We start from the raw sequence: 22,226 nt of genomic DNA on the forward strand, positions 1-22,226 counted from the left end.
TACGTTTCTTCTTGACCTCTAGCTTTTGATTAACTGAAATCCTTATCCATTCTCTGTAAGTAAAATTTACTCATAAAAACAATACATTTCTTCTTGTGCTTGGGACTGTCCTGAGACACTATAAAGTTTATGGAAAGCTGTCAAATTTTTGTGCTTAAAGGACGACTGTCTGAAATCCTGAGTTTATTCCTTTACCTCTCACAGGGAATGATGCTTCCCATATCAGATAATTAAGTGGTGGATTATGAGAATGAACAGAAAAAAAACTAGCTGTATCTGTATATTTTCTGAATATGTAAGTTATATAGCTTAAAAATAAATCTAAGCAGAATAAAGTGAAGAAAACTAAAATACATCTCCTAGCTGCCTACACCTCTGCTTTAAAACCCCACATCTAGGGGTGCTTGGGTGGCTCAGTGGGTTAAAGCCTCTGCCTTCAGCTCAGGTCATGATCCCAGGGTCCTGGGATCAAGGGCTGCTTCAGGCTCTCTGCTCAGCAGGGAGCCTGCTTCCCTCTCTCTGCCTGCCTCTCTGCCTACTTGTGATCTCTGTCTGTCAAATGAATAATTAAAATTTTTTTTAAAAAACCCACATCTAGAAAACAATCTGCTTCTTGAAAAGTGGCCATTAAATAAAAAGTATATGTAAATGAATATAGTCAACTAATTTATGACAAAGGAGAGAAAAATATAATAAGGAAAATATAGTCTCTTCAAAATACGGTATTGGGAAAACTGGACCCACTTTCTTACACCATATACAAAAATAAACACAGAATGAATTAAAAACCTAAATGTGAGACATGAAATCATTAAACTCCCAGAAGAAAACATAGGCAGTAATCTCTTTGACATCAGCCTTTGCAACATTTTCTAGATGACTTTTCCTCAGGCAAGGGAAATAAAAGCAAAAATAAGCTATTTGGGACTATATCCAATTAAAAAGCTTTTTCACATGAAAGGAAACCGCCAACAAAACAAAAAGACAACCCACAAAATAGGAGAAGATAATTTGTAAATGATAAATCTGATAAAGGGTTAATACCCAAAATATATAAAGAACTTACAAAAATCAATAGCAAAAAACCAATCCAATGAAAAAAAAAAATGGACAAAGAACCTGAACGGACATTTTCCCAAAGATATACAATGGCCAATACACACAGGAAAAGATGCTCAACATCACTAACTATCCGGGAAATTAAAATCAAAACCACAAGAAGATATTACCTCACACCTATCAGAATGGCTGGTATCAGAAAGACAAGAAATAACAAGTGTGGTGAGGATGTGGAGAAAAAAGAACCATGTACTGTTGGTAGGACTACAAGCTGGTACAACCACTGTGGAAAACAATGTGTAGTTTCCTCAAAAAATTAAAAATAGAAATAGCATACAATTCAATAATTCTACTACTGGGTATTTAACCAAAGAAAACAAAAACACTAATTTGAAAAGATATATGCACCCTATGTTTATTTCAGCATTATTTACAATAGCCAAGTATGGATGCAACCCAAGTGTCTATTGTAGATGAATGGATAAAAAAGAAATGGTACGTGTATATATAATGGAATACTATTCAACCATTAAAAAGAATAAGATGTCATTTGCAATAACAGATGTACCAAGAAGGTATTATGCTAACTGAAATAAGTTAGACCAAGAAAGACAAATACTATATGACTTCACTTATATGTGAAATCTAAAAAATAAAACAAGTGAGCAAACAAAAAAGCAAAACTAGAACCATAAATACAGAGAACAAACTGTTGGTTGCCAGAAGGAGCAGGGGGGGATGGGCAAAATGGGTGAAGGGAATGGGAGGTACAGGTTTCCAGTTATGGAATGAATAAGTCATGAGGATGAAAGGCACAGCACAGGGAATATAATCATGGGTATTATAATAGTCTTGTATTGTGACAGATGGTAACTACACTTGTGGTGAGCAGAGTATAATGTATAGAGTTGTTAAATCACTAAGTTGTACCCCTGAAACTAATACAACATAGTATATCAACTATACATCAATATTTTAAAAGCTATTTTTTTTAAAAGTATATATACATTGTTGTGAAAATCAGTTTTGGGATCAAATAGATCTTTACTTTAAAAAATCCTCAGGAAAAAAAATATCCTGAGACATATTTTTTAGCCTTTCTGAGCCTTGTTTTTCTCATCTATAAAATGGACATAAACTCTATTTTAATTGATTGCTCTGAAGAGTGGATGAGATAACATTCATAAACCACTTACTATAGTGCCTGGATCACAGTAAGCATCCAATAAATACCAGCTATCCTTCCTTATTTTTCTTATCAAATCATGAGTATTTTACTTGATTTAACCAACATATTTCAAACCCTGTATTACAGTGGAAGCCAAGAGATTTTTTCTTAAATAATAAACTGTTGAGAGGAAAGTCAAATACTATTGCTAGAAGGAAATTTAGAGATCCTCTAATGAGCCCAACACTCTTTTTTTTTTTTTCATTTTCAGCATGTCACGTTAGTCACCATAAATCAATAGTTTTTGATTCAGTGTTCCAAGATTCATTATGTACAACACCCAGTGATCCATGCAATCTGTGCCCTCCTTATCACCCACTACCAGGCTCACCCATCCCCCCACCGCCCTCCCCTCCAAAACCCTCAGTTTGTTTCTCAGAGTCCACAGTCTCTCATGGTTCATCTCCCCCTCTGATTACCCCCTTCACTTTTCCTTTCCTTCTCCTATTGTAATCCATGTTATTACTTATGTTCCATAAGTAAGTGAAACCATATGATAATTGACTTTTACTCTTAATCCAGATGAGAATATTGAGATGTTAAGAAATCTACCCAATTTCACATGGCTGCATAGTGGAAGACTATGAACTAGAACTTAGATTTCTGTTAGTCCAGAGTGGTTTCTAACATTCTTGTATTTAGTCCAAAGAGATAGCATTAATTTTTAGTTCAAATGAAATTAAATAGAGCATGATTCATCAAAAAACATTTCAGCCTGTTCATTAGAACCATTCTAAAGTCATTTAGATTTTTCTACAAAAGATATTTCAAAGCTTCGATATGTTCTAATTAATATTGCTATGTGAAGTAGAGAAAGGCCATATAAACTGAGAGGCTAGGACTTCCACTTTCAGAAGAATGAAATACATTTAATTTCCCTATTCCTCCTGCTACTTACAACTTAAACTGAACATAAAAAGACTGAAAAATGGAGAGGAGAAAGTAGACAGGCTGGGCACCTCAGAGCCCAAAGAACAACACAGCAATGTGTTCTCTAGGTTTTCTTTTTTTCTCTTTTTCATACACATCTTTGATTGCTAGAGAAGCCAATGACCCAGAAATGCCAACAGATGTAGATATAAAAAGCTCCAAAAAATTTTGTTCTAACTATAGGTCCAGGAAAGGAGCAGCCTAAGCAAGACAAAAAAACCTTTTAGAAAATAATCTACTACAGCAAAACATCACCCAAAAAAACTATGGCTTGTACCCTCACCAGACTATAAAAAGGCACCCACTAACCCAGCTGGGGTGGTATCAGAGATGGCTAACTAGGAGATCACAACTCTCATCCTTGCTGGGCAATAAAGAGGCACTCCTTCCCCATACTGTCAGGGGAGACAATGCGGGGAGCAGTAACAAGACACTTCTGTCCCTCCCCTCAGGGATCTAGCAGTAAAGGTCTGGTGGGGAGCTACCATGCCCACCCCAACCCAGCAATAATGAGAAGCCTCTTTCCCTGACTAAGGTGACACTGGAGACAGGGTTGGAAACCTGGACCTCTACTCAGCAGTACAGAGTCAGTATCCCTCCCATTCCCTGTTGGGACAGTGTTGGAGAAAACCAACTAAAACAGACAGTTTAAATAATATCCAGAGTCTCATGACATAATAACCAAAATGTTCAGGTTTCTATTAAAATCAATTATCATACCAAGAACAAGGAAGATCTCAAATGGAATGTTAAAAGAAAATCAACAGATGCCAACACTGAGATGAGAAAAATCTTAGAATTACATACAGTTAAAGACATTAGAATTATATACAATTGAATATATAAGATTATATGCACAATTATCTAAACTGCCATCATAAATACACTTTAACAAGCAATTATGAGCATTCTTGAAACTGACAAATAAAGAAAAACCTGCCATAGAGAAATAAAACATCTCAGCAAAGAAAAAGGAAATATAAAGAACCAAATGGAAATTTTAGAACTGAAAAATATAATAATTGAAATAAAGAGCTTAGTAAATGGTCTGGTCTAAATAGAAGAGAGGATGGAGGAAAGAACTGGTGAACTTGAAGATAGAACAATAACTATTACCCAGTCTGAACAAGAGTAAAAAATAGATTTAAAAAAAAGCAAACAAAACAGGGTCTCAGGGACCTGTGGAACTATAAGATCTGATACTTGTGTCATCAGAGGCTTGCAAGGAGGGGAGAAAGAAGGTAGGGCTGAAAAAGTATGTCAAAAAATGTGAAATAATGACTGAAAATGTTCTGAATTTGGCAAAGACACAAACCTAAGTAAGTTAAACTCAAAAAATCTACATCAAGTCACATCATTATCAAACTTCTGAAAACCAAAGACAATGAAAAACATGTTGAATATACTGAGATAAATATGACACCTTAACTGTAAGGGATAAACCATACGAATGACCAGATTTCTCATCAGAAACCACGGAGACCAGAAGAAGGTGGCTTAACATTTTTCAAGTGCTAAAAGAAAAGAACTGTCAACCCAGATTCCATAGGAAAATACCATTCTACAATGAAGAGGAAATCAAGACATCCTCACATGAAGCAAACTCCAAAATAATAGATAAAGGAAGTTCTCTAACAGAAGAGAACCAATAAAAGAAGGAACCTTGGAACATCAGGGAGGAAAGAAGAACTACAGTAAGCAAAAATGTGTCTAAATATGACGGACTTTTTCTTTTCCTATTGGGTTTGCTAAATTGTGTTGGATGGTTCTTATGAACTGAACATGCTCTTCCAAATTTAAAAGTTGAAGCCCTAACCACTAAGGTGACCATCCACCCAGGATCTGTGAGCAGGTATTAAGGTTAAAATATCGTGGGGTCCTATTCCCATAGAGTTTTCTCTCTCTACCACATGAGGACACAGAGAGAAAGTAATCATCAGTGAACCAGGAAAACAGCTCTTACCAGGAACTGAATCAGATGGGATCTTGATCTTGGACTTCTCAGACGCCAGAACCATGAGAAAGTGATTTCTGTTGTTGAAGCCACACTGGCTGTGGTATATTTGTTATGGCAGCCCAAATGGACTCCGACACAATGGTTGAAGTAAAAATTGTAACACTGTTCAATGCAGTTCTAAATGTGTGTCAAAGAAATAATTACAACAAATATATTAGAAACGGGGAGGATAAAGAGACATAAAGGGAGTTAAGGTTTCTATATTTTGCTGGAACTGACACCAGTGCACTGCAGTTAAGTCATGTATAAATGGCATTGTGCCTAGAGCAGCCACTAAAAGCCTACTGAAAAAGACATACTCAAAAACACTGTGGACAAACTGTACTCACTATGGTGGCACATATGCTAAAATTAGAACAATAAAGGGAAGATTAAGAATGTACAATGGGAAAAAAGATAGTGTCTTCAACAAATGGTGTTGGGAAAACTGAACAGCTATATGCAAAACAATGAAACTGAACCACTTTCTTACATTATACACAAAAATAAACTCAGAATGTAATAAAGACCTAAATGTGAGACCTTAAACCATAAAATTCACCTAGAAGAAAACATAGGCAGTAATCTCTTCGACATCAGCCGTAGAAACATTTTTCCAGATATGTGTCCTCAGGTGAGAGAAATAAAACAAAATTAAACTGTTGGAACTACAACAAAATAAAGTGTTTTTTTTTTTAACACAGCAAAAGAAACCATCAGCAAAACAAAACAAAATAACCCACTAAATGGGATAGATATTTGCAAATGAGCTATCTAATAAGGGGCTAATATCTAAAATATGAAAAAAAAACTATAAAACTCAACACCAAAAAATAATCTAATTAAAAACTGGCAGAAGCCATGAATACATAATTTTCCGAAGAAGACATACGATGGCCAACAGACACATACAAAGATGCTCAATATCACTGATCATCAGGGAAATGTGAATCAAAACCACAATGAGATACCACTTCATACCTGTCAGGATGGCTAGTATCAAAAAGATAAGAAACAAGTGTTGGTGAAAGTGCAAGAAAAAAGGAGGCTTCGTGCACTGTTGATAGGACTGCAAACTGAAAGACTATATGTAGTTTCCTCAAGAAACTGAAAATAGAAACATTATACAATCTAATAATTCCACTACTATGTATTTACCCAAAGAAAACAAAACATTAATTTGAAAAGATACATGCAGTCCTATGTTTATTTCAGCACTATTTACAATAGCCAAGTAGGGAAGCAGCATATCCACCCATAGATGTATGGATAAAGAAATGGCGTAGGTGCGCACGCTCACACGCACGCATGCACTGGAGTACCACCCAGCCATAAAAAAAGAATGAGATCTTGCTATTTGTAAAAACATGGATGGATCTAGAGGGTATAGTGCTAACTGAGAAATAAGGCTGACAGAGAAAGGCATATGCCCTATGATTTTATTCATATATGGACTTTAAAAAACAAAGCAAACAAAGAAAAAAAGATAAAAAACAGACTCTCAAGGAGAACTGGAGGTTACCAGAAGGAAGGGGGGAATGGGTGAAATAGGTGAAGGGGACTAAGGGTACATTTATCTTGCTGAGCACTGAGTAATGATTATACTTGTTGAATCATTGTATTGTACGCCTAAAACTAATGTAACACTGTATGTTAATTATACTTGAATGAAAAAAATAAATTTTTAAAATTATAGATAAATCAGACAGAATTCTAAAAAAATGTTTAAGTAAGGCAGGAGATGAAAATAAAGAAATGAAAAACAGAGAACAGGCAGAAATAAAAATCAGAGGTTAATCTACAATATTAGGTTGTTTATTAACATTCATTGATGAATGACTGATCAAATCAGAAAATGCCCAAATGGAAAATGGATGAAGAAACTGGTCAGACTTGAAATTATCCGGGCCTGAAATTAACCAAAATTCTTGGTTCCTTGGGTCTAGTTAAAAGATTTTTCTTTTGTTTATTTAAAATCTACTTTCATTTTATTTTTACCCAGTCTTCTAGAGTTTCATAGAACTAATCTCAAAAACAAAATTTTAGCTTGTCAAAATTTCAAAGCAAGCAACTTCTTCATACTGTTAACTCATATTAAATTTAAAGTCAAATAAAATCTTAGTTTTTTTCCCCCATGTGAACATCTCCAAAATTATGTATGCTATGTACTATATTGTACTTGGAAGCCTTTATGCTTATCCTTATTAAATTTCATTTTATTACCTTCAGTCCAATATTCCTATGTATTGTGACACTTTGGGATCTGGATTCTGTTATGTCTGATTTTGATTAATCCTTTTAGAAAATTAAACAAGAATCTTTCCACCTTAACAAAGCCACTTATTAGCACAGCTTGATGAGAAAGGCTTACATCATTCTAATGGCAATTTCTCCATGCTGATACATGTCCACTTTTTGAGTATGGTTGATTCATTAGCCTCAAGCCTGCCTTATATTATCATCACCTAGCTCACACTCTAACTCAGGAAGATATTATTAAGAACTTTGTCACATTTCAATGAAATCAAAATATGCACATGTGCGGGCTTTTGCCGAATCTACCACACTTGATATCCCTATCCAAAAAATGAAGTCATAGCAGTTTTTTATAAGCTCTCCAACTGTTCGATCTCAATTGTAGATTCCACTTGTTCTATTCCTTTCCTTAGTAACTTTGGAACTCAGCTGTAATGATTTTTAATTACATGTAAAAATAATCAGCGACTTAGAGACTATTAGTAACAGATTGGAAAAATACTAACATATTGAATCATAAATGTAGAAAAAAAGAACTAAGTATTAAAATGAACTAGATGAGTAGTGTCAATGAATTAGGGGCCTAACTTTAAAAACAATATTGCTGGGACAGCCTGGGTGGCTCAGTCAGTTAAGCATCTGCCTTTGTCTCTGGCCATGATCCCAGGGTCCCGAGATGGAGTCCCGCATCAGGCTCCTTGCTCAATGGGGAGCCTGCTTCTCCCTCTGCCTGCCCTTCCCCTGCTTGTATTCTTTCTCTCTGACAAATAAATTTTAAAAACATTTTTTAAATTAAAAAAAAAAACCACAAAAACAATATTCCTTCTTAGGCACATAAATAGGTTGTACAAAGTTTTTTGGTTTGTTTGGTTTTTTTTTTTTTTTGTAATTTTACTTAATGCTGCCCAAACTAAACTCCTAACATACGGTTCCAATCCTACCCCTTTACACTCAGAAACCCTCAGAAGACCTCCACTGCCTTCCAATTTAAGAAAAAAACTCTATGGCCTGATATTAAACACTTTCAAGTTATGACCCTAATAAACCTCTAAGACTGATTTATGCATAGACCAAAGCAAAACTTTCTGCCAAACTTCACCACAAAACAGACCTAGAATGCCTATTCATTTGCTCTTTCAAATAATTTCAGGGTCTATTATATACCAAGCTAAATGCTAGAAATGAAGAGAAATGAGCAGAACTGTATCAGAAATCTGCCTCATGATGCATATTACAGGCTATTATTATTAGTGTCTTATTGCTGCTTTAACAAATTGCCATAAACTGGGTGCCTTGAAACACTACCAGTGCATTAGTGTAGAGTACTGGGGGTCTGTAGTGGGACACTGGGTTACTACCAAGCTGCCAGCAAGGCTACATTCCTTTCTGGACATTCTAGGGTTGAATCTATTTCCTTGCCTTCTCCAGCTTCTAGAAATCAGCCTCACTTCTGAGTTTATGTCCTATTCCCCCACCTTCAAAGGTGGCAATGGTACATCTCTCTGAGTCTTCTTCAATATTCACATCTCCTTCAAGCTCTTCCACTTCCTTCTTGAACCTTCCAGCATCCTCATGATTTCGCTGAACCTACCAGGATGTCCCAGGAGAATCTCGGGATTTTAGAGTCAGCTGATCAGCAACTTCAGTTTCATCAGCAACCTTAATTCCCATGCCATGTAACAGAACATATTAGTGTATTCCAGAGACCAGGATGTGAACATCTTTAGAGGACCATTATTCTGCATATGTAATTACAGGTTTAACTAGTAATAACACAGGTTTGACATATACTGAATATTCATATAGCCAGACTCCATACCAACCACTTCACAAGAGTCACTGCATTTAATCTTCTCAACAGTTCCATGAGGTAAGTACTATTGCATATGCCCCATTTTACAATGAGCAGTCTAGAGTTATTCTTTCCCATCTAAGTTTCTTTGCTCATTTTTCCCATCTTCTTATCTGCATCCATCCTTTGAGGCTCCTTGGTAAAGCCATATGACCTGCTCTATGCTCTCTTCCTTTTCTGAAGCTGTATTATTTTGCTTTAATCTCCCTGTAACACGCCCCCATCCATTCCCCACCATACTCTCATCTCCAGGAAAACTACTGTTACTGGGGCGCCTGGGTGGCTCAGTGGGTTAAAGCCTCTGCCTCCGCCTCAGGTCAATATTCCAGGGTCCGGGGATCGAGTCCCACATCAGGCTTTCTGCTCAGCAGGGAGCCTGTTTCCTCCTCTGTCTCTCTCTCTCTGCCTGCCTCTCTGCCTACTTGTGATCTCTGTCAAATAAATAAATAAAATCTTTAAAAAAGAAAACTACTGTTACTGAGGGGAATGTGTTGTATCTGTAAACTGTGTTGGAACAGAAGAAAGCTTGTGAACCATCTAGATTATAAACTCCTTCACAGCAAGACACATTAAAAGGCAGAAGCATTAAAAGGTGTGTCTTAGGGGTACCTAGGTGGCTCAGTGTGTTAAAGCCTGTGCCTTCGGCTTAGGTCTTGATCTCAGGGTCCTGGGATCGAGCCCCGCATCAGGCTCTCTGCTCAGCAGGGAGCCTGCTTCCTCCTCTCTCTCTCTCTGCCTGTCTCTCTGTCTACTTGTGATCTCTGTATGTCAAATAAATAAATAAAATCTTTAAAAAAAAATGTGTGCCTTACTCATTTTTCAACTTGTCATTTGTCATGTATATAGCAATAATGTCTTGATTTTTTCATCATATAATACTTTACAGTATAAAAATGTTTTAGCTATTTGATCCTCAAAGAGCTAAGTAAGAGAAACAAAAAACCTGTTGGTATACTCATTTTATGGACAAGGAAATGGAAGCCCAATAAATGTAACTATTGTGTTCAAGGTCAAAATGATAAAGCTGGACCGTGAACCAAAGTTTTCTGATTGAAAGACCAATATTCTTTTCTGTACTATTTCTCCCTGTTCATGGTAAAAACAATCAACAATTATTTTGAAGCAAAAAAAATTGTTTTTAGATTTTATTTATTTTTGAGAGAGAGAGTGTATACGGGAGCAGGGGGGAGGGGCAGAGGGAGAGGGAGAAGCAAACTCCCTGCTGAGCACAGAGCCTAATGCAGGGCTCAATCCCAGGATGACCTCGGCTGGAGGCAGATACTTAAGCAACTGAGCCACCCAGGTAACCCTTGCAGCAAAACTTTCAATGTCTAAGTTTATAGAATCTTCTTTGGCTCTCTTTATAACTTTGCGCTTCCCATTCTCATTTTATTCTCATTTTAAACCTTGAGTAACAATCCCTCTCAAATCTCTGAACAAAAGGGATAGAAAATAAATTACTTTTCAAAGATGAGAGACATAAAAAGTAGAACATTACGGACCAGTAGCTCTCAACTAGCTGGGGCAACAAGCCCAGGCAGCTAATGCAGTTGCCCAGGGTGCATGGCCAGGGGCCCCTAACAACCGCATCCAGTGCGGGCGGTACCAGTCTGGGTGAACACAGAAATCTCCTCAGCTGAAGAGGGAGCTTCCATTGCAATGGCTTCCTTTGGCAGTGGCTGCCACATCCTAGCCCGGGCACTGGAGAATTCTCAGGGAATAAAAATTTGGTATGATTTGGAAAAAGGAAAGGAAGGGAAAAGTTAAACTGATCCTAGTTTGTGGGCCTTTGTAAGAGTTACCAAAAAGGGGTGTGCTGTCTTAGGCACTTAGTATTTGCCTGCCAGTCAGCAGTGAATTCAAAACAAGTCAAATACATTTACCCCTCTCATGGCCCCTCCCCTTGAAACCCTACCCTACGTAAGAACAAGTCCTTGGCTGGACAAACTCACCTCCTCTGAAGGAGGAGCTTTCTCTTAGCCATTGCACAGAGGGCGGTTTATAGCAGACTTTGCGTAGAGGCTTATTTTTACTACCTCGCCATTATAATCACCATTTTATCCAATTCAACCCAACCTCTAAGGGATATGACCCACTTGTTTTTTTCTGCTTTGTACTCTAGAGGGGGACCCAGGATGGTTGAACCCTCTTCCAACTCTGAAGCAAAACCTGGGGATGAAATGCAAGCTGGGGTTGGTGGGGAGGGCTACAGTCCAGGTCCTCAATGGCACTGTTGATAATCAAATCAACCAAGACCGCCCATCTCCAGACATCTAGTTGAGGACTCAGTAGATGTCCTTATGACTCCAACTACTGTGATGGGAAGCCAAACACATCCTAACTGAAACAGACTGCTTGGTTATTATGACATGAGTTCTGTCCCCACTCCCACAGATGTCCCCTAACACACCTGCCCCCACTGACTACCAATGTTAGAACTTCTACAAAAACTGTTTTTTATTTCAAAATATATGGGAATGCAAACTGGTGCAGCACCTGTGGGAAACAGCATGGAGTTTCCATAAAAAGTTAAAAATAAAACTACCCTATGATCCAGCAATTGTACTACTGGGTATTTACCCAAAGAATATAAAAACACTAATTCAAAGGGATACATGCACTCTAATGTTTATAGCAGCATTATTTATTATAGCCAAATTACGGAAGCAGCCCACATAGCCAATGACTGATGAACGGATTAAAAAGGTCTGTTATATGTGTATACAACACACACCCCACAATGGAATGTTACTCAGCCAACAAAAGGACAAAACCTTGCCATTTGGACAACATGGATGGACCTAGAGCATATAATGCTAAGCGAAATAGCCAGAAAAAGACAAATACCATAGGATTTCACTCATATGTGGAATTTAAACTTAAAACAAAGAAGAAAAGGGGCGCCTGGGTGGCTCAGTGGGTTAAAGCCTCTGCCTTCAGCTCAGGCATTGATCCCAGGGTCCTGGGATTGAGCCCCGCATCGGGCTCTCTGCTCAGCATGGAGCCTGCTTCCCTTCCTCTCTCTCTGCCTGCCTCTCTGCCTACTTGTGATCTCTGTCTATCAAATAAATAAATAAAATATTAAAAAAAAACACACAAAGAAGAAAAAAGGCGAAGCAAGGAACAGACTCTTGACTGCAGAGAACAAACTGATGGTTAACAGAGTGGAAGTGGATGGGGGATGAGTTAAATAGGTGATGGGGATTAAGGAGTATGCTTGCTGTGATGAGCACCGGGTGATGTATGGAAGTGTACATTGTATACCTATATACATTGTATACCTATATACCATTGTATATATATATTGTACACCTGAAACTAATATAACCCTGTATGTTAACTGGAATTTAAATAAAAACATTTTTTAAAAAACAAGAAAAACAAAACAAAATAAAATAGGTGGAAATTTCCCTTTTGAGAAATTCCCCTACATTAGAATCTCATAGTAAATAATCACTGTCACAAGCAATGCATGACTAACTTAGAAAATATGTTAGAGAAGAAAATACCAGAAAGACCACAGGGTTTTATCATGTTTAAAATATTCCATTCAAATTACTTAACTCTGGTTTTTGAAGATTTGTAGCAAGATTTACTGGAACTATTTTCCCCAGACTGCAGCCAGGTCACTATTTCAGCAATCCTCTCCCACTCTGTCTAGCAACTAGGCTGTGACTCAGAGACCCTTTCTTTCCCTACAGGTGAAAAAGATCCAGGGTCTTCTCCCATACTGTTCTTCCGTTTCTATCACACTGCACCCACCAACGATTTTTTAAACTAATCAGACAGTAGGATATATGGTAGTGAACTTTACTATAAAATTCATTTATGGTGAAGATAATATTACCATAACACGGATTTTCATTTTTTAAATCTACTCAGTAACATCAATATTCAATTATCTATTTTCATGTTTCCTGAGATCTTCCAATTTTATGTTCTCACATAGCTTTCCACTTAACATGCAATTATTTCTCCATATTTTTATGCAATCTTAATACTTAATGCTTCCAGTTCTTCACCACAAAATATTTCTTTCATCAGGATGTTCAAATATAACAATTATAGGATATTTAGGACATAAGGACATTGTTTTCAGTTTTTCAGGATTATAAACAATGTTCAAATGCACCTTTTCAACATTTTTTCTTCTTTTCATTACTTTCCTAGGATAAATGTCCTGCATCAAGAAGCAAGAAAAAAGTGTACATTCCTTAGTACATATTACTATACTGATTTCTAGGAAGGTCATACCAACTTATAATACTTCAGCAACTTATGACTATGGTTTTATCCAACCATTCTAGCACTAAATGTTGTATACATTTAAGCATTTTTGCCTGCAATTATTATTTGATTTCCATTTCTTTTATTCCTAGTAAGAGTGAATATTTTATATTTCTTATCTTCTATTTATCATTTTTCTCTTCATGTTCTTTTACAATTATTTATTTACTGTGGTTTCTTGATGGTAAACATAGAAAACGTATCAGTCTATTATGCTGTTAAATAAACTTTTATTACATATCATTGGATATATTCCAAAATTAGGAAAATTTTCACTGAAATTTAGAATTAAGGTCTACAGAGGTAATATTTTCTTTAAAGGTTAGTTTCTTATTATCCCACTTACATAGGCATATACCTTGCTTTAATGTTCCTGTTTATTCTGCGAACAAGCAATTCCCTATGCTCTTTTAACTGTCTTCCCACATTTTGATCTGTAATTTCAATAGGATGATAGGTGGCAGGCTTATCAAACAGAAATCCCATGAAGTCGTAAGATAGCTAATACCCTCCTGAACCATCTGAAACAATGAACCAATTCTAAAACATGTAATTTCATAGAAATAAGTATAAAGTTTAAGCCTGGGGTCTAAGAACTCAACTATAAAAATATAACATAAAAGAACTGTATCTTAGTAGCAGCACATTTAAAGGAACAAAGGGATTCAGCTGGCAGCAGGCTTCATAGGAGTCCACGGTAGACATTTCTAAGACCTTATCTGATCCTACAATTATCCAACAAATAATCGCTCTGCTCTGCACGTTTTAGACCACTCCTGGGCTATTGTGTATGGTTCTGGGACACTGGTGCACTAGAGTCTATTTCCCAGAAGAACAATAAGGAAGACAAAGTGACTCAACACTAGATCATGGAAAGAATGGGAAGTTGGCTTGGGATATTTTGCCTGGAGACTAGCAGTCTCATGTAGGATGTTATTACTGACTTGCAAACACTTTAATATTTGCATGTTCTCTGAGGATCTAATTAGGGAAGCAACTAGCCATGGAGCCATCGTATGATTGGAAAAGAGCACCCTCATTAGACAGATGAATTTGAAAAAAGTGCCCCCTTCTCTGTACAAATGCTGCAATCACGATTTGGGGCAGAGTAGGGCTGCATTTCAGTCCCCATTCGTTCCCTAGGTCACTCATTTTTTGTGTACAAGTTGTTTAATTTTATACAGTGGCCCTAATGCTTAAAAAGGGCCAATAAATGATGGTCATGGACTAAATCCAGCCTGTCATCTGTTTTGGTAAAATTTTGTTGAAGACACCATACCCGTGTACTGCCTGTGTCTGCTTTCCCACCACAGTGGCAGAGCTGAGTAGTGACAAAGGGCTGTAGATCTGCAAAGCCTAACATATTTGCCATCTGGCTCTTCACAGAAAGAGTTTACCATCTCTGTACTGTTTTTTAATTTTCATCTCTTCACAAATACCAGAATTTGCAGTGACCATTAAGGACTTAAAAGGACAGTGCTCATTTTTAAGAAGATTTTGGGAAAAAAATTTCTTGAAACTTCCCAATTATTAGGCTATTTAATTGTCCTTCAGCAATATGATGTTGTTAGAGTGCATATGTGTTAGAAGCTTCGGTGTGTGAATAACCGAAATTCACTTGGCTTCGATTAAGCAGGGAGAGGTTGTTGGAAGGGTAGCTTGGTATCTCTGAGAATCCAATCCAATCTGGAGATGCCCCTGGGCCTCTGATAAGGACCAGAACCAAGGGCCAAGCTTTGTAAGGAACCTAGAAGACCTTGATCCCCTATCTCTGCTTCTCTCTGTGTACTCAATTTATTTCCCTTATAATGACATTTTATTTTTTTAAGATTTTATTTACTTATTTGACAGAGCACACAAGCAGTGGGAGCAGCAGGAAGAGGGAGAAGCAGGCTTCCCGCAGAGCAGGGAGCCCGACTTGGGACTTGATCCCAGGACCCTAGGATCTTGACATGAGCCTAAAGCAGACGCTTAACGGAATGAGCCACCCAGGTGCCCCTTGTAATGACTTTTTAATGCAAAGGTAGAATTACATAGTTTTAAAACTCACTGTTCTATAAGACAAATGAAGAGCGGCTCCCACCCTGCTTCTCATGCCTTGGGGGTCATTTCCCAGAAGCAACCATTTCTCAACTCTTCTGGCATTTCTTCCACCCATGCTTCTAAATGACACGCTTATACTGCCATTTTTTGATTCTTCAGTTTTAAATATTATTTTATTTATTTTTTACTATGGAAGATGAGAGTGCCCCTTTCCTCTACCTCTTACTTAAATCACATGTTTTTGCAGAACTGGTATATGACGTTTACATTGCTATGACTATATGAATAAAGCAAACTTTCTAACAGTTAAACACTTCCAAAACTGGAAGAAGCATCTTGTAAGTTTACTGAGTTCCTGGAAACTGGACCTGGACAGCCGGTATTTTCTTATTTATTTTTATACCTCCAATAGAATACCATACCAAAGTCAAGCCAGGGCCTTTATTTAACTTTCAAGAATATCATCTTAACCTATAGGATTACCATCTTTGGGATCATTATTATTACTGGGATTTTATAATTCTTATTTACTTTATTTTATAATAAGGATGAATCCTTCATTCACCTGAAACTACATTGATTTCATGTATAAAATGGGGGAGGAGGAAAGGGTGCTTTTATTCAGCACAGTGCTAGCCCCTGAGTAGGATACTTCACCACACTGATTTTAGTGAGATTCCATGAAAACCAAGAAGAAAACCAATCAGAAATTTTCCGTACTTGAAGCTATAGAGTTGATCTTCAGTGAAAGGACATGGACACTCCCACAAAGATTTTCTCAAAGATGACTTCCTGTTTTTGACATAGGATGCAGCCTTTGGTGGGGGTCACAAACCCACAGAAACACCTCATTAAAACTTGCACAGATGTGGGCACCTGGGTGGCTCCGTTGGTGAAGCAACTGCCTTCAGCTCAGGTAATGATCCCAGTGTTCTGGAATCGAGTCCCACATTGGGCTCCCCCTGCTCTATGCGGGTCCTGCTTCTCCCTCTCCCTCTACTGCTGCTCCTGCTTGTGCTCTCCTCTCTCTCTCTCTCTCTCGATCTCTGTCAAATACATAAATAAAATCTTAAAAAAAAAAAACTTGCAGAGATTTAATAACCATGGAAGTTTAAAAAAGTTATGGATCTCTATTTTTGAAAAACTGTTACTTCTGTCATCACTGGGTCCTCATTCAACAAGGTCACAAGGGCTGGACCTGAACAGGTTTTAAAACCTGTTTGAGTCCTCAGAAATATTTAAATTAACAATCCTTGGACCCTGACATCTCAAGGTGATCAAATCAAAGCTCAAGGTCTTACACTAGTCCTATTTCACTCCACTTCACTATTGATCAAGTCTTAGGCAGCTTCAGGGAAGTGAAGTTACATCTTAGTGCTTTGAAAACTTTTACACTGTCGAATGGATACAGCTTTGTCATGATGACATTTAGCAATTCACTTTTTTGACTCTATCTTCTTGAAGCTGGTCTTCTGTCTTTATTTGCTTGTTTGTGAAATACCTGGACTATATTTTTGAAGCCAAATTTCCTGTGGGTTGATATCATTAAAAAGGTAGGACAAGAAACATAGGGAAAATATTCTTTTGATAGGATATACAATGGGGAAGATATTAAGGAAATTATTAATATTAGAAAAAGTAGTACCATATTACAGGATTCCCATGTTACAAGACACCATTTCCCTGAATTCCCTGAGTATCTTTATAATCACTAAAGATACTTAGACCTCACTTTGAAAACCAGAAATTACAATTCAGAGTCCCATCAGCAATTGTGTGTTGATGCCCATTGTCCACCCCTGAAGTCAGGACACCTACAGTGAACAATCTGAAGACTAATGGGTAGAAGGTATTCTTTAATATGTTTAGTTTGCCAAAGAGCAAACTAAGCATTACTCCCACCTGAAATAGGTAGAATTATAGTTTAAAAAAAGAATTTTCTTATCTTGTTTTGTTAAGACTACTAGCACTGCTCCTTATGTAACTTTTTAATCCATATCTTAATTTTAGTACTTATGATGTTATTTTGTAGTTGCTTACAGTTTCTTTTTCCTAAAAGCCTTGAAGACACAAATTAAATCCAAATTCCTTTGAATCCCCAGCTTTTAACAGAGTACTTAGGTGTTCAAGAAATATCTGTTGAATAGGTAAATACATCAATTCAATTCACTAATTATACAAAAGAAATATACAAAAAGAAAACTTTGGGGATAATTACCATTCTCACTCAAATGTTCAAGTTTTACAACTTGGATTCTAAAACAATTAAATGTCTCTTCCTTAGTTTCAAGTCTGTGTGTGTGAGTGTGTGTGTGTGTGTATGTTTTCCCTACCATATTCTTTTTACTTGTCATCTTCTACAGATGTTTATGTGGCTGATGTCATCCTACAAAAGACTGAGTCTTAAGCTTGACAAAATGCCCAGCCAGGCCCATGAAGCTTACAGAAGTTATAGTTCACTGCAATAAGCATGAAAGGTAGATTCCAGCCAAGCATACCAGGATTTCAGTTTGCTTTCATGACCCTTACAGTGGGACATTTGGGTTGACGGCAATAACAATCTGCTTGTCCCAGGAAAGGTCCTACCAGATGCAGAAAACAGCAAGTAAAACCTCTTCTACCCTTTAATAATGTCACTCTGAATCTCCAGCATAATTACCTTAAATGACTTGTGGAAATAAAAAGCTGCTTTTCCCAAGCCAGATATCCTGGATTTCCCATTCAGATGGCTCATATTATTTCTTGTTGTGCTGCCAGCACCTTCTTGCTACATTATCCACCTGTTATACAATAGTGATCAGGCATGAAATAGGCTAGCTGCACCTGTGACAGTGACCAGTCTGTGGTCATGCCCCCGTAACCACAGTAATGGTTCTCTTAGGGTTCATCAGAATTATGTGAGGACCTTGCTCGACATAAACTCCTAGACTCCAACCCAGATATTCTAATTTAGTAAGTTCAGGATGAAGCCAGTTAACCTCCAAGTTCAACAAGCACTGCGAGTGATTCTGATCAAGGGGGTTCACAACTAAGATATGTTTCACTAAAGATGATATTATTAATGTTTTATTATGTATCTTTTCTTTTTCACTTATTTATTTTTAATTTAAATTCAATTAACTAACATACAATATATTATTGGTTTCAGAGATAGAGGCCAATAATTCATCAGTCTTAGTAACACCCCATGTTCATTACAACAGATGCCCTCCTTAATGTGTATCACCCAGTTACCCCCTCCCCCCACTTCCCTTCCCTCCAGCAACTCTCAGTTTGTTTTCTATGGTTTGTCTCCCTCCTTGGTTTCATCTTGTTTTATTTTTTTCCTCTTTTCCCCTTTGATCATCTGTTTTGTTTCTTAAATTCCATATATCAGTGAGATCATATGATAATTGCCTTTTTCTGATCGACTTATTTCACTCAGCATAGTACCCTCTAGTTCCATACATGTGGTTGCAAATACCAAGATTTCATTATTTGATGGCTGAGTAATATTCCATTGTATATCTATACCACATATTCTTTTTTTTTTTTAAAGATTTTATTTATTTACTTGAGAGAGAGACAGTGAGAGAGAGCATTAATGAGGAGAAGGTCAGAGAGAGAAGCAGACTCCCCATGGAGCTGGGAGCCTGATGCGGGACTCGATCCCGAGACTCCAGGATCATGACCTGAGCCGAAGGCAGTCGTCCAACCAACTGAGCCACCCAGGCGTCCCTATACCACATATTCTTTATCCATTCATTTGTCGATGGACATCAGTGTTCTTTCCATAGTTTGGCTATTGTGGACATTGCTGCTATAAACACTGGGGTACAGGTATCCCTTCAGATCACTGCATTTGTATCTTTGGGGTAAATACTCAGTAGTACCATTGCTGGGTCATAGGGTAGCTCTGTTTTCCAACTTTTGAGGAATATCCATACTCTTTTCCAGAGTGGCTGTACCAGCTTGCATTCCCACCAACAGTATAGGAAGGTTCCCCTTTCTCTGCATTCTTTCTCTGCCGTTTAATTTTAGCCATTCTGACTGGTGTGAGGTGGGTCTCATTGTGGTTTTGATTTGTACTTCCCTGGTGCCACTTTTTCATGTGTCTGTTGGCCATCTGGATGTCTTCTTTGCAGAAATGTCTGTTCATGTCTTGTGCCCTTTTCTTGATTGGATTATTTGTTCTTTGAGTGTTGAGTTGGATAAGACTGTCTCCTTTGCTGTGCAAAAGCTTTTTATCTTGATGAAATCCCAATAGTTTATTTTTGCCTTTGTTTCCCTTGCCTTTGGAGATGGGTCTAGCAAGAAGTCGCTGCAGTTGAGGTTGAAGAGGTTATTGCCTGCCCTCTCTTCTAGGATTTTGATGGATTCCTGTCTCAGGTTTAGATCTGTCATTGTATTATGTAACTTTTCAGTGGCAGCAATCCACTAGCCCTCTCTCACTCCCATCTCCCATATCTCCATATATTTTTTTATGAATCTTCTCTCATTGTAACTCAGTTTTCCATACAAACCCAGACATATAGCTATTTCCTACTGTTTTTAATATCTTCTATATGCTTAATTCTAGACCAGCAATTTTTATATGCTCCATGGAAATTCAGGATTGTATGAAGCTTTTCTAAGGGATTTTAAATTATTCATAGGAAATGTTTTCCTTTGATGTATACTTTATTTGGAGACATACAAAATATGCACAATTTTCACCACCTTGAAAAGGACAAACAGAAAGCTGCTAGGATAGTTGACAACTTTATAATACATTTATGGATGTCTGCCTAGTTTTAAAAAAATACTTTAAAACTTGGGTTCAGTGTTTGCCATACAAAACTTCCAAGAAAATTCACAGGTGACAAAACAGTAAGTCAGCTAAGATTATATCCTAGGTTCACTGCACACCAGGCAGGCTTCTCATAAATCTTTGATCACTTTGTAGCTATATGAACACTCCAATCAGAGACAGACTCTAATCTTTATAGCATTAGGGGTTTAGCCTTCATTTGTACTATTTGAAGTATGGGAATTAAAGGCAGAGTAAAGTTTCTAGAAACCTATATTTTCATTAAACCAAATTCTTCCATGCTTCTGTGCTTCCTGTTTTCAAATGCTTTTCATTCTTTTGTGAGAGTCTGGTCCATTAAGATGTCTGAAATGTGCATCCTTTGGGTGTGCTTAAGTAAAAGCCCTGCATGGCTGGTCTGCCAGAGTCCATCCCCTGTGAATGAAGTTTAATGCACTTGAATAAGCAATGATGTAGGAAGACCTTAAAAAGAACAGCACTGGTGATCGAGTTTCAGCTCCATTCTAAGCAATGAACTCTTCAAGATGCAATGGAGCAATCTCCGCCAAGTCAAATGGGAACACAAATGTAAACCATCCAACTCTATTTAAACAGCCAGAGAAGGAGAATACATCCATGCTTATGATGAGGTTTTAGTGGGCCTTTAAGAAAAAGTCATGCCAATGGGCGCCTGGGTGGCTCAGTGGGTTAAGCTGCTGCCTTCGGCTCAGGTCATGATCTCAGAGTCCTGGGATCGAGTCCCACATCGGGCTCTCTGCTCAGCAGGGAGCCTGCTTCTCTCTCTCTCTCTCTGCCTGCCTCTCCGTCTACTTGTGATTTCTCTCTGTCAAGTTAATAAATAAAAAATCTTTAAAAAAAAAAAAAAGTCATGCCAAATCAGTAAATACTTATTGAGCACGTTCCATGTGCAAGCTTATTAATGCAGATGTTTATATTACTTGTAAAGTATATATGCAATATATATAATATAATAAATATATATACTAAATATTTACATTACTGTATGACACAGAAAGATATGCCCCAACCTCTAGGCTTATCTGCAGAGGACATGAAAAGAGATTTGTCCAGGCCAATGTGAGATGGTCCCATTGGACCTTGTTCAACCCCAAGCCACTACAAGACTCCTATGAGAATAATTGGCCAAAGGGTCAATAGTGGGTCAGAATCAGAAGTTTTCTGTGAGGAGCAAGGTCCAAAACCTAATATGGTCAAGCTAGATTCATGTTTTTCTAATTGTAGTATATGAAGTAACTAGTAAGTCATAATCCAACACATTTTTAATACAAAATAGACCAGAGGAAAAGAAAGTATCAGCCACACTTTTTTAAAGTTTATTTGTTATTTGAGTGATCTCTACACCAAATGTGGAGCTCAAGCTCACAACCCCAAAATCAAGAGTCACATGATCTTTCAACTAAGCCAACCAGATGCCCCTCTATCTACTCATAAGTCCTACCAGTTATCCCATCAGACCCCACTAAAACTCCTTTTCCAGACACTCCTTCTGGTTGTCCCCTAGCCTATTACAAATAAGTCTAAGTATTGTTCCATGAAATATATTATTTGTGTGGGAAGGGAGGATGAGAGAGAGAGAGAGAGTGTGTGTGTGTGTGTGTGTGTGTACTCACACATGCAAGCCCTAAGTGTTATGCAAATTCTAATGGTGAGTAATGGTCCAAAAAGTCTGAAAGCTACTGAACAAATGATCTACTAAAATCTTTTCCAACATGAGATCCTGCAATTCTCAAATTTTCTCATTTCTACATGATCATATCTATATATT

Source organism: Mustela nigripes, chromosome 4 (assembly GCF_022355385.1).
Source record: "Mustela nigripes isolate SB6536 chromosome 4, MUSNIG.SB6536, whole genome shotgun sequence".
NCBI classification, from domain to species: domain Eukaryota; kingdom Metazoa; phylum Chordata; class Mammalia; order Carnivora; family Mustelidae; genus Mustela; species Mustela nigripes.